The 13,783-nt window shown below is 36.6% G+C and overlaps 1 protein-coding gene across 1 annotated transcript in view; it reads left to right on the forward strand.

The window, feature by feature from the left end:
- Positions 1–790: 790 nt before the first annotated feature.
- The window catches only part of LOC140240029 (uncharacterized), a 55,063-nt gene continuing 42,070 nt past the window's right edge, over positions 791–13,783 (forward strand). The window contains exon 1 of the mRNA XM_072319840.1: positions 791–888. The gene's annotated coding sequence lies outside the window, so the exon portion shown is untranslated. The remainder of the gene's footprint in view (positions 889–13,783) is intronic.

Here is a 13,783-nt window from a genome sequence, read left to right on the forward strand (position 1 = left end):
AAGAAAAGGAAAAAGATTTGCATATACGCGGGACGTAATTGGGGATTTTCCCCTCTACTTATTCTATCATTACCAGTCGCGATGTTGATTCTACTAGTCTTATCCTCCAGCTGTTTCAAATTTAAGCGATAAGCGTAAATCAAGTTTTACATGTCACTACTCAGTTCGGCACCTGGAAGCTAACTATTTGGACTTTTCATCGCCGCTGGCAAAATCAAACAAGGAGAGAACATAACGAAAAATGCAACAATTTAGTGCTCAAAGGTTGTCGGGCTATGACAGGTACATTTTACATCCTTGAACCTGATCGAACAAAGTTCATCCATTTTAAACAACAAGTTTAAACAAATAATACAACAACTGCACTTTTCTTTGATTCTCCGCATTTATAGTAGCAAGAACTGCACGCACGATACGAATCATAATCAATGTAATGACGGCTGTGTGATTCCCCTCGTTTTCTTTCCTTGTATTTATCAAGCGCAAGCGGCGCCAAGTACACAAAACAAAAAGTGCCCGTAAGTTCTCGGGAGCACCACCTCTGTACTGTGCGCTGAAGCTTGACAAAATCTTTTGAAGAGGAGCGGTGAGTTGTGCATTAGGAATGCTTGTCACCCATACAAATAACTACTGCACGTACTCGAAAATAGTGAAGAAAGAGGTTGTGTTCAATGCCCATTTGCAGAAACGGAAGTAATATTGCACTAACTTTGCTATGGAGAGTGCAGTTTTCGCCAGCTATCTTTAGAGAGCATCGCTCACTTGGGATTAATTAATCACAGTCCAGGCGGCGACGGAATCACCCGAAACTTACAGTGGACAAACTTTTCTACCGACACCCCACCGCCGCCACCCAACGCACTGCGGAAACACTCCTTTTCACCAATTGTAAGTACATGTAGACAACAAGAAAAGGAAAATTGTACACGGAACTGTTTTATGTGAACATGCGTTTGTTTATAAAAACGTTTCCTGAGACAGGCCTACGTCACGGATTCGAAACATGGATGAATTACTTATTTATAGCTATGTGAAGGAAGGCAGTGATCTAACACACCAACACAGTGACATTTGGATGGAGGCACAGTTGCATGTACTGTGTCATTTAATGTGTGCAACATTATTACTGTCTTTCTTTATATCGTGATGAATTGGACGATTTGTGGTCAAAACTCCGTTGTGGTTTTGATAATGATAATGCATAGACCTCTAGTTTAGACTATAAAACAGAGAAATATCACATAGTGTGGTCTACTAGGTAGTCCAGTCTATTTCATTGATAAGGCACATGTATATTAATATTTAGATGTGTCATATGGTCCACCTGCATGTACAAAGAGGTTACAAACTTTGCTATGCATAGACATAGTGTAGCAAATCTTTTCAAAGCCTGTTTTGAATGGGCTAGACACTCCATGTTCACTATAAATTGCAAGAGTTGCATATCATGAACATCACTAATAAAATTTCAGGAAGAATACATAGCAAATATATTGTGTACCACAGTATATAACAGATATAATTATATTGTATGTTTCACTTTATCAACTGTGGCAGATTCTATAAAAGTTTACAATTAGTATATGAAGAGTTTGTTTGCAAAAACCGATAAGTCCATTTTTTAAGATTTTGAAGTACGGTCTCTGTCATATACAAAATAATACATACCTTTTAAATGATATATTGGTCACTACACATACAAGTGTAAAGGCACATTCCTGAAGCCATGGCCAAAAGAAGCAAAAATTTTCTTATTATTCCCTTTATTTTTCTCGACCTTTAATCGCAAATATCTCCATTTGACAAATATGGACTTATCGGTTTTTGCAAACAAACTCTTCATATGTTCTCTTGTTTTGGGATTGGGTTGTGGTACCAGTTTGGGTTGAGGTTGGTTTTTGTTGAGGTTGGTTTACTGTGATAGGCCTATATAGTCCTTGGTGGGTTTTCTGTATGTTAACAGCTCTGCTGATATCTACTAATATGTTCCAAATTGACAGAATATTGGAGGAAAATCTGAAAAGGTAAGGGGGAGGCTTTACCCTACTTATGTAACTCTTTCCCCAAGTACACTTGGGACATGCAAAATGGTTGGCCATTCACTAATATTCGGCATGAATTCAGAAAATTGTGGAATTTTATGATATGACCCAAATATGTTCTGAAAAGCAGTGCTTGTGGTTGGAAATTCAAATATGTAAATTACACCGTAGGTGTGGTGATGATGTCATCATTGAAAGTTCTCCCATAGGTGTGCAAACAATAAATACAAACAAATCATAATTTGGGTAATAATCTTGGATGTAATTCCATTCCCCTCAAGGTCATTGCTGATGGGCTGTTGCTAAGCAGTTGCTAGGATACAGTGTTTAGGTGCAAATGATACAGACTATTCCAGTTGATTTTACATTAACAAAAAATGGAATTTGATAAAGATGTCTCTATGGCTGGTGGTCTCTATGGATGGTTGCTACCATTTTGCAGTTGGTCAAAAAAAAAAAAAGAAGGTAAAAGTACAAAATTTAACACTACACGTATTATATCTCTCCTTTTGTCCTATATTAACGAAACTTCTTCCACTCTGTATAAATTTGATTTTTTTTCTTCTAACTTTCAAACTCAACTTGAACAGGGAGTGAAGTTGCTCTTTAACATGAAAATGGGTCTAAAATATCATATATCTAAAATATACATTGTATGCATTATTTCACCTTGAAGATGATTTAACCTCAGTATCACCTTGTGAAAATTCTAGGGTTCCCACCCACTGTACAAAATCACCTAGAGAAACTTGTCAAGATTGCTGTGCATACTCTATGGCCCGAATTCACGAAGGTGGTACAATTGAAACCATGGTTTAAACCATGGACAAAGACCGTAGCTTTGTATGAGGCGCCAAGTGTCGCATGGCCTATTTCGTTATGAAATCATTCATTTCGTCGACGAAATGTTTATTTCATTATGAAATGTTAACATTACGTCGATGAAATGATCATTTCATTAACGAAATGACCACGATGAAATGACTGATTTTGTAACGAAATAGGCCATGCGACACTTGGCGCCTCATACAAAGCTACGGTCTTTGTCCATGGTTTCATATGTTGTACCACGTTTGTGAATTTGGGTGTTAGTTTTCCAAAATGCACTGGTTTACCCCTCCCACACATTGCTTTTGTAATGCTTTATCACATGAACTGGAGTTATATTGCCATTTTTCTTGTTTTGTTTTGTTTTGTTTTTTACCAATGTATCTCGTCTTTTGTGCAGTCTTTGCCCAGTTACCGGTACTCATGCTGGGGCTGTACAACATGTAACTTGGAGTGAATGTCATTTTTGTCTGTTGTCTGTGAGTACTCACAGCCAGTGTGCACGTTCTATTTTTCACTTTGCGGTATGTAACAACTACAGTGTATGTCCCTGTCATTAGCAGAAATAAAGAGTGAAGAGTAAAGGCGATTTATACAACTACTTGGATATGGTTTGGATATGCAGAAATAACAGTTAAAACACTGAAATTTAAGAAAATTGGACAATCCCTTCTAAAGTTCTAGGAATTATCAATGAAATCCATGTGTCAACCTCACTGGATATGTAGGCTACAATGTACTTTGTGATGTCATTGTTGATCCATTTGAAGAAAATGCAATGAGAATTCCACAAAATGTCATTTTGTATGAAGAGCCCACATTCCCTTAATTACTGACGTACTGTACAATGTATACATTCAGGGTAATGCCCCCCCCCCCCCCCCCCCCCCGCACCTTCTTAAGGAGGAATTGTCTGCCAGTTGGATTGTTATAATGGTACAAAATCAATCCGTATGTGGCATTTTCTACCTCATTTTCTACATCTTATTCCATTTCACTATACAGTGAATTCACAAATTGTTACAGCCTCCATATCCAGCAATGATAGCACATGGGTGTATCCAAAACTATATGAACATTCAGATAATGACTTTTGAACATACAAGTACAATGTACATTGTATTGTCTGATTTTCACCAAACTTCACTGACATGTTCTACATTATAAGGTAATGTATTCACTGAGTTAACATTTGTTTGTTTTAGATTTCCTTTGAAATTCATTGATCATGCCCAATCCTCTCAGCAGTGGCTGCTTAAAGGTAGGGAATCCCATTTGCATGCCTTAAATGAAGAGTTGTATAAATACAGTGGTATGTTGAAGAGAGTATCATTTTAGAAACTCCCATAAAGTATTGAAAGTGGAAGGTAACATTTAGTACATTTTTATTGACCGTTAGATTTTGAATTGAATTTTTTTCGGGGCTCACCGTAAATTCCAGTACATTACTAGGCTACCTTTGCAGACCCATGCACAACATGTGTGTCCATCATGTGTATTTTGTGAAGAAAGTTCATCAAAACTTACAAACATTTCTATATACATTCTTGCCACACACTCTATATGTTATTACATCAGCTCTTATACTTTTAGATTTGTGTTTACAGATAAAAAAATACAGAAGACTGCAACAAAAAGGCTTAAGTGTGGCTGACACACAGAACTACTGAGTAGTTGAGTTTTGTGCATTATTCAAATTGTAGATTCAAAACTGTTGACTTCCAAATTTCTCAGCAGTGGCCTAAACAAGTCCCCTGAGGTTCATATTTAATGTTTTGCTGCATTTTGGGAGGTCTGTAAAAGGTATCCCCTATATACCTTTAAGGGCAAGTCCAAGATAACGCGCGCGTTACGTATGGGACATTCAGAGACTTTTATGACCTGTAAAATAGTGTTAGTGGCCTTTGATCATATTGAACTTTATCATGGTGATTGATATCTAGGAGAAGTATAATCATGTAAAAAATGAAGAAAAATGACCTTCACAATTATATTCTAGAAGAGAAAATATGTGGCGTTACGTATGGGACCAGAAAAAAATTTGTTTTTTTGAACATTTTTTTCAACCTCAAAACTCTCTGAAAGTATTTCATTCTGCAACTTGTAACTCACTGTGATGAAAGTCACAACACTCAAGATTATCAGAGGTAAGTTTCATGTCATGAGGCAAAAAGCTGTAATTACAGGTTCTAATTCAAGACAGACATGACGTGTTATGTACAAATACAGCCTGTATGGGACAGTTACGTGTACGTATGGGACACTTTGTCCCCCATTCGTTTAGTGTGTAGAGAACCATGTTATGGGTATTTTGCATAATTATTGAAGTAAAATCAGTTGAAACTACTCAAATACTGATCCAGATTGTCAAGGGAGCAATATTCCCCAAATATTTACCATCATAATCATATTCAATTATATTCTTATATCTTTATGACCAACCTGAGTATGCATGCCCTTTGTCCCCCATTCGTTTAGTGTGTGGAGAACCATGTTTATGGATATTTTGCAAAACAATTTTGCAAAATACCCATAAAAATTTTTTTGCATAATTATTGAGGTAGAATCAGTTGAAATTACTCAAATACTGATCCAGATTGTCAAGGGAACAATATTCCCCAAATATTTACCATCATAATCTTTAATCGTATTCTGTATTTTTATGACCAACCTGAGTATGTATGCCCTGTACTTTTATCAGGATAGTTACAAATTGTACTACTAAAAAATTGAATAGTAAAGTGTTTACTTCCATTGATGAAGGACAGTTTGCCATTCAATTTCAATAAAAAACAACTTGACACAAGAAATATTAATTTTAATAAAATAATATGCAATACCTGCTGCGTGGAACCCCAGTAATCGAGTACCTTGTAGATATGATGTCTGTCTAGCAATCGGGTCATTGATTCGAGCCACACCTCAGTATGTATACCCATGATTTTTGTCATTCTGCTTGTGTATTTGGTTTCAGTACCCTTTAAATCAGAGGTCTCTACTTAAAGGGACTGTATAGTTCTGGCTTAGATGGGAATTCTGATTTCAACTTTAACAAGATAATTAGCACTTCTTTTATGAAATATTTAAATAGCATACAATTCTAAGTGGAATTCAAAGTTAACATGACAAAAATCCGTTTGAAATGGCTGAGATATCCAGAAACGTGGTGTCCTAACATAAGGTGGGTCACATTAAATTATTAGGACCATTTCACTTTACTTTGTATTTGTTTGTTTTTTGATATCTCAGCCATTTCAAATTGGATCTCCATCAAATAAACTTTGAATTCCTCTAGTCTCAGAATTGTATGCTCTTTAATAATTCATACAATTGGTTTCCAATCATCTCGTAAAATGTTGAAAACTGAATCCCCATTTCTACAAAAACTATATACCATCCCTTTAATGCTGATCTTCATTGTGTATTTTGCCATCTCCCCCTCCCCCTTTCTGAAAATTGTTCAGTGAAGTACATGTATTGTTTCAAGTGTCTATAACTCAAAAGTAGCTGCAAAGTTGGGATGCTTTCTTCAGGACAATTGACCATTTGTGTACTGAGAGACCCTCCCAGGTACAAGTAGCTACATGCATTTACATGCATTATGTATGGGGATGTCCCATACGTAACGCATTTGTCCCATACGTAACATTATTTAATTGCCGAATAAAAAATATTTCTTTTACTATTTTTTCTTCTTTCTATGGTATTTAACTTCTCTAAACAATAAATTAGAACTTTCCAAAAGGGCATTCATATAACATTAGAAATTTCAGAAAAAACCTAAAAAAAAAAGACCTCAATTTGTTACGTATGGGACATCTCATGATAGGACACGAGCTAATTTGCATAATCATTTGCATAATCCCTAAATTTTCATACCAATTTAAACTATTTGATGAACTTCCTATGTCCACATATTAATCAAATATCATTTGCTTTCCTTTGAATAAATATGAATTTTTTAATAAATGTTCCATACGTAACGCTGTATTTCACATTTATGCAAATGAGGCCCTTGAAATTTGCATAAATTTACGTAATATCATTTTTTCCTTCATGGAAATCAAAACTTCAACTCATAAGCTTCAAAATGATACCAAACATGTTAATATTGAGCAAAGATGAAATTTTACCTTCGGAGGGGACCTTATCTTGGACTTGCCCTTAACTTAGTTACTGCAAAAGACAACTGCACTGCACTTAATATGCCAATAACATTTCCCGTTTTAAGTTTATTTGTTCACAGTTTGATGACAAAACAGGGTAAGCACCATTATATTTAAACATTTTAAGATAAAGTCCATCATCAGATAGAGCAGTGTGGGGTAGTATAGCATTCCAAGTGATACCAAACTATTTTGTACTTGTTTCCTATTAAACAAGTAATATTCCTGAAAAAAATATCCAATTTTTCTTATAATTTACTTTGTTTTTAGCAACCTTCATTGCAAATATATCATATTAAGGCTGCGTTTATCTAAAAACTTTCTGAGGCAGAATCACGATCCTAAACGCGTTGGAGGCATTTTCAGGGGTTAGATAAATGCAACCGTGTTTTCAAACGCGTTTACAAATGCCGTTTTGAAACGCCTTTCAAAGGGCATTTTGAAACACATTTGAGACCACGATCGCCGTTCTGTGAGTAGATGAAAGCAATGCCGTTTTGAAATGCATAATATATCTCAAGGTCAAATCCCAGCTGTTTCCGGTTGTGCTCTCTACCCATTAATTTTGTGTGTGACTGACCCCGCGTTCACATTGGTCCCCGCGACGCGGGGAAAGTCCCGAGCTGTGGGACTTTCTCCTCAAAAACCATAATGTGAACGCTCGCTGGGACTTGTCCCCTCGTCCCCGCGAAGCAAGTCGGGTACGGGGACAAGATTTGGAGGGGAGAGTGACCTTGGGGCGCAATTGATAGCGTCCAGCTGTGGTCATCAAATGTGCGCATGCGCTATGCCTGGATTCAAGTGGCAGAGCTCGCTCCAAGCCCCAAAATGCCCCCACAGCTCGGGGACAGATGAGATACCAATGTGAACGGTCAGTCGTAAAAAAGATAAGATCTCTTGTGGCTGTCCCCGCGTTGCGGGGACCAATGTGAACGCGGGGTGAGGAGGCATGTTTGGTGGTATGCAGTTGACCTTTACTTCCCGGGTCAAATGGCACAAAGCATCTGCGCAGTGACACCACTGGAATCGCGATTGTATGATGGTTTAGATAAACGCAGCTTCCCGAGAATCGCGTTTCAAACCACGTTTGCAAACACCATTCCAAACGCGTTTTGAAACGTGATTCTCTCTCTCAAGTTAGATAAACGCAGCCTAACAAGAATGGACCTAATCTCATTTTGGGATCACACCCTTCATTTCTTGCTCCACTGAGTCAAGCAGGATTCAACATTTTTCCCCTTTGTGAAACATATTTCTGTCACTCCTTCCTGGCCTTGTCAATATTTTTAGGAGATTCTATATTCACAGAACTGTGTGTGCTTGCCCATAACAAAGGAGCATTTATTGAGAATATAACCATTCACCCATGGTTCATATTCATGATTGAAAATGAAAAGCATTCTGATGCCCTGTTCAAATGAAGGTTCTGAAGCTTACAGGTAAAATTTGCCTCAAAACAATGCCGTTCCGAACATAAGGGTTATTTCTTGTCCCCCCTCCCCCCCAACAGAATATGAAATTTGTTTTCAAAGCCCTTCCCAATATACCCCTACCCTTTGTACCTAGAAACCACATACAGCTGTAATATTGAACTTTGCACTGGAGCATTTCTTATCAGTCATTTACAGTATGTCTGTGATCATGTCACAATAATTATGATGAATAGACTCAAGTTACCAATTCTTTATTCTTGCAAAAATCTCTTTGTTTCTCTGTTTATGCTATTAAAGGTCCAGTTTACCTTTGGGAGCAGTGATTTAAAAAATGTTCAAGATATCACATTTGATGCATATGTGTAGGTCTGTTGTATCATAAAACATCCTACCATATGAAATATTTGCCATAAAACCTAAAATATAAGGAGATATCAGGGTTTTTCTCAATAAACCGTAACTGTACACGGTTTAGTCTGGAAACATTTTTATTATAACTATTGTTCACATTTTGTGTATTTAACAACACTTAACATCGATTATACGGATTCAAATTTCGACAGTGGCTGTTTCTATCCCTAACTCACATTTCAGAACTATTTTAAAGCACTAATGCTTTCATCTGCAAATGGTAAATTATGCCTTTAATGTAGAATGAGGTGAAACAAAAAGAACAAATGTAAATGCTCCACCTTGTTCAGTAGGGTTTTATGGGATCAGAAATTTTAAGATTCACTGATTGGTTTCAATCACTGCGATGACCTAAATTGGCAACTACCCTCTATAGTAGCATTTGAGACAGAAATTTCATTCCCATTGTTTCAAGTTCAAATTCTGCTGGTGCCATACTGTAGATTGCTGATAGGCCTATAGATATCAAATTTACTGGCACATTCCATCCGTTTTTGAGCATAGTGGTACAATGCACATTATGTGTGGTGTATTTGAAAATAATGTTCCTTTAACTTCAACTTGAATTTAGCAATCATTGAATGAGGAAGCCTTTTATTTTTTTTCCTCTTTCTGCTGTTCATGCAATTTCCTGCTTTTAAAAGAATCTTCAAAGAATGCTCAAGCGTGTTAGAGAATATTGTGCACCAGTGGTACACTGTAATGTCATGTGCTAGGTGAAAAGTGAAAGGACAGAGAATTTGTCGACTTTATGATAAAACATGTCCTACGTGTGCGTACAGCCACTATGATGTGACTACGATCGGTTACACACGAGAGAAAATTCGTAACTTGAATCATCATTGTAATGATGATTGCAATTCGTCTTCAGAATTATTGGACCTTACACACGCTCGCTCGAAAACTGTGATTACACTGTAGAATTCGAATTCTCGAGCGAAGGCGTTACGTAATCCTTGGTGACTTGTCAATCAAAACAACGAGGTTCTATAGTGTGTATTATCTACGGAAGTGCTTGAAAGGTCACGTAAGCTCCGCCCCTCGAAAGATGTTTTGGAGGTCAAGCATTACACACGCAAATTTCGCACCGTAATTTGAGTGAAACTTCACTGGAATTCACCTCCGGACTAGAATTTGAATTCGTGATTGTGATTAGCATTCGTGATTCTAATTTGCTTCCACACGTGCTAAAAATTCGTCATTAGAATTATTTTTCACTGGAATCATCATTCAAATGACGAATTTTTGACCGTGTGTAACCGCTATGAGTCTATTGCAACATCACAGAACACTTGTGGAAGATTGATCGACACTGAGTTCCTGAATTGTATCATACAGTGTAGTGACACCAATAATGTTTGTACCATGCGTCATAAGAGTTTCGCTGCTCTGCAATATGTCAAAGTGGCTATGACTGCAGTAAAAGTGATGCTTGTAGCTGGATATCAATTACATGATTGTATGAAAGAATCTAAACCATGCCGGGAAATACAATATCTACTGACCAATATACTGTATCTTCATGCATTTCCTTCCCAATTCAATGACTAGAGGGAAAGGCTAGTTAATCTCAAGCAATATGCATATCATTTTTTTTGTAACACAAGAATGGAATGGAAATTGAAAGTATTTTCAGCTTGTAAACCCACACTACAGGAGTTGGAAACCACTTAGAAATGCCCCCAAAGAGAGAGGGAGATAGAGATAGAGAGAGAATGACCATCTCTAGTTTATGTTCTTTAATGTCCTTGTGAAATAAAAAAAGGAACAATTCAAATGTGTGCAAGTTGCATGAAGACTAATGATAGCACAGAAATAAATGGGAATATATGCATGTGCAGTATTGCCAAAGACTTACAAGGTAAATCATATGAACTATGTAAAATGAAAAAGAAAAATAATTCATGATTAATGTTTTTAATATGAAGCCAAGTATAAAAACAACAAAACAGTTGCATAATTGATTCTCATCAGTGTAAACTGATTCCTTACTGATGTCGTGATCATTCCACGTACAATCACATGTCTCGTAGGAACAATGTGATGCTTTTTATTATGTTAAATACATGACACTTAATATGATACACAAAGTTTGGATCTGTCACAAACAACTGTCTGTCCTTCTGGGAGCAGTTTTTAACCTGTTGAGGTTGGTTTGATTTACAACTATACATGTTCTACATAATTTACATGCTACAACACGCATTTCCCATAGACACCTGCCCGAGTATATGGATGTATACGACTCGTCCTTATAATGGGTTCATTAAACAGGGTGGGCTCACCCTCGTCTTTTGAAGTAAAATCTGCATTTAATGGCATACATGCCATCATAATTGAGATCTAATGCAAAGAATGCACACTCAGTGATGTCACAATAGCTGAATATTAAAAAGTATGATGTTATTTGCATGAAATGTGCCTCAGGCTATGATATTAGTCCCTTTCGATCAACCCTTCATATATTTCACGAGTCTAAATTTTCGCGAATCCGGAATTCCCGACGATTTCGCGAGTGGTTAAATTCGCAATCATGGAGTCCTGCACTGAACGGAGAAGTGTACCCGCGTATGTCACATTCACATCGGGATCAGAGTCAATATTTTCGCTTGTCTGTAATTTCGCGAATAGCACCCGACTCGCGAAATTCGCAAAAATAAAAACCTCGTGAAATATTTGGCGTATACAGTATTCAATATAGGCATACATGCAGTATCTACCTACATGATTGTATGAGACTTTGCACAATGCAGATTTGTGGATTCCACCTCCTGATATTTGCTGTGCTATTAGTAGGCAAATGTCAAACATGGGGTGAAGCTTCATATCTTCTAAAATCAGTGCTATACCAACGTACTTTGAATGTCATAGAAAGAGGAAGTGATAGCAGATATTACATCACACAACAGCACTGACATTTATGTTCCCTTATTAGAATTAAAGGACAAGTCCACCTTCATATATATATGTGGGTTGAGTGAATGCAATATCAGTGGAACACATCAGTGAAAGTTTGGGGTAAATCAGACAATACTTTCAAAAGTTATGAATTTTTTCAAGTATCTGTGCAGTCACTGCTGGATGAGAAGACTACTATGTAGTATATGATGTCACATGTGTAGAACAATATAAGGAAAAGTACACATTTCCTAAATTTTTCACTGATGTATGTTAAAGGTAATATTATTCCCCCTATCCTCTGAAAGAGGTAAGTCAAGTGTTCTTTTTATTGTGCGAGAAAAGTGAAAATATGTTGAATTTTCTTTAGATTTTCATTATATCGTTCTACACATGTGACCAGCTGTAGTAGTCTTCTCATCCAGCAGTGACAGCAGAAACTTCAAAAATTCATAACTTTTGAACGGATTGTCAGATTTTCCTCAAATTCTCACTGATGTGTTATAATTGCTACATTCACTCAATCTACATGTCTATGAAGGTGAACTTGTCCTTTAAGATGCATTCATATACTGTACTGTACATAATATATCATGCTCCAATGTGATCAGTCGACATTAATATCTATTGTCTGCGTTATGATAAGTTAATGATGATGAAGCTTTGCAAATGTAAGGACGATTTTGTCATGCAGAAGATATCAATAAAGCATTTGAGTGTTTGACCGATTTCATTTGATTTTATTTGCCTTCATGTATTCAAATATTGACTTAAACCCGTGCTTTACTGTCAAGCCAAAGTGTGCTGTTTGAATGGGGCAAATTGACTTTAGTGACATGTGCAACCTTTCGGAATGAATTAAGTCAGCTTTCAGTGAGAAAAAATATGTCTATCTGTGAAACTAACAGCATTATACATAATTGCATGCTATTAAATGTACATGTAGCATCTAAAAATTATCGTTTTTCTCTGCATTTCAAAAAGTCGCTCTTGCTTTTGTCCTTCCAGTGTAATGATGAAGTAGAGGGTGAAGAAGAAGAATATGAAAAGGAAGAGAAGAGGTTGGAGATTGATAAGAATATTAAAGGTCCTGTTTACCTTTTGGGAACAGTGATTTAAAAAATGTTCAAGATATCACATTTGATGCATATTGTCCAGGTCAGTTGTATCACAAAACATCCTACCATAACATTTTCATGGTAAAGCCTGAAATATATTAAAGGAGAATACTGTTTTTCTCAATAAACTATAATTGTAGATGGTTTAGTCTGGATACATTTTTTATCATAATTATTGTTCACATTTTGTATATTTAACAATACTTAACATTCATTATACTGATTCAATTTTTTACATTTATTGTTTCTGTCCCTAACTTACATTTTAGAACTATTTTGAAGCACTGATGTTGGTTTTTTTTTTTCTTCTGTAAATGGTAAATTATGCCTTTAACCCTTTATGTGCCACGTTCGCACGTCCGACTCAGTCGACGGCGTGCCAACTTCGCATATTCTGCTCAACAAACAAAGCCGCCAAGACCGATCGATAAACCGCTAATTACTGCTAATCCTGCGGCACAATGAAAGCGTTTCTTGTGCTTTTGTTCCTCTCGTATACGACTTGCATTCTATGTGGTGGTCGACTATCAAGCGATGTTCCCAACTAGATTTGCTCTTACATTCTAAGTTTCTGTCACGGTTTTACATGTGCAAAAGTCATGTCTTTACAGTAATGTAACAACCGGTCATTCAAAAGAAAAATTGAAAATAGATTCGTCATACAATTTATATTGTAACAAAGCTTGGCATTCCTCCTTGACTTTGCCTATTATTATGCACATCTTAACAGAAATGTGTAGAAGTTATACAAATCGGAAAAGCAGAATTCTTTCTCAAAGCATGACTATCTTTGTGTCTCAGAATAACGTGGCACACAGGGGGTTTCCACCATGGCACATAAAGAGTTAAGAGAAGGAGGGAGAGAAAGAGGAAAGAGAAGGAGTGAA

This window comes from Diadema setosum, chromosome 16 (assembly GCF_964275005.1).
Source record: "Diadema setosum chromosome 16, eeDiaSeto1, whole genome shotgun sequence".
Classification (NCBI taxonomy): domain Eukaryota; kingdom Metazoa; phylum Echinodermata; class Echinoidea; order Diadematoida; family Diadematidae; genus Diadema; species Diadema setosum.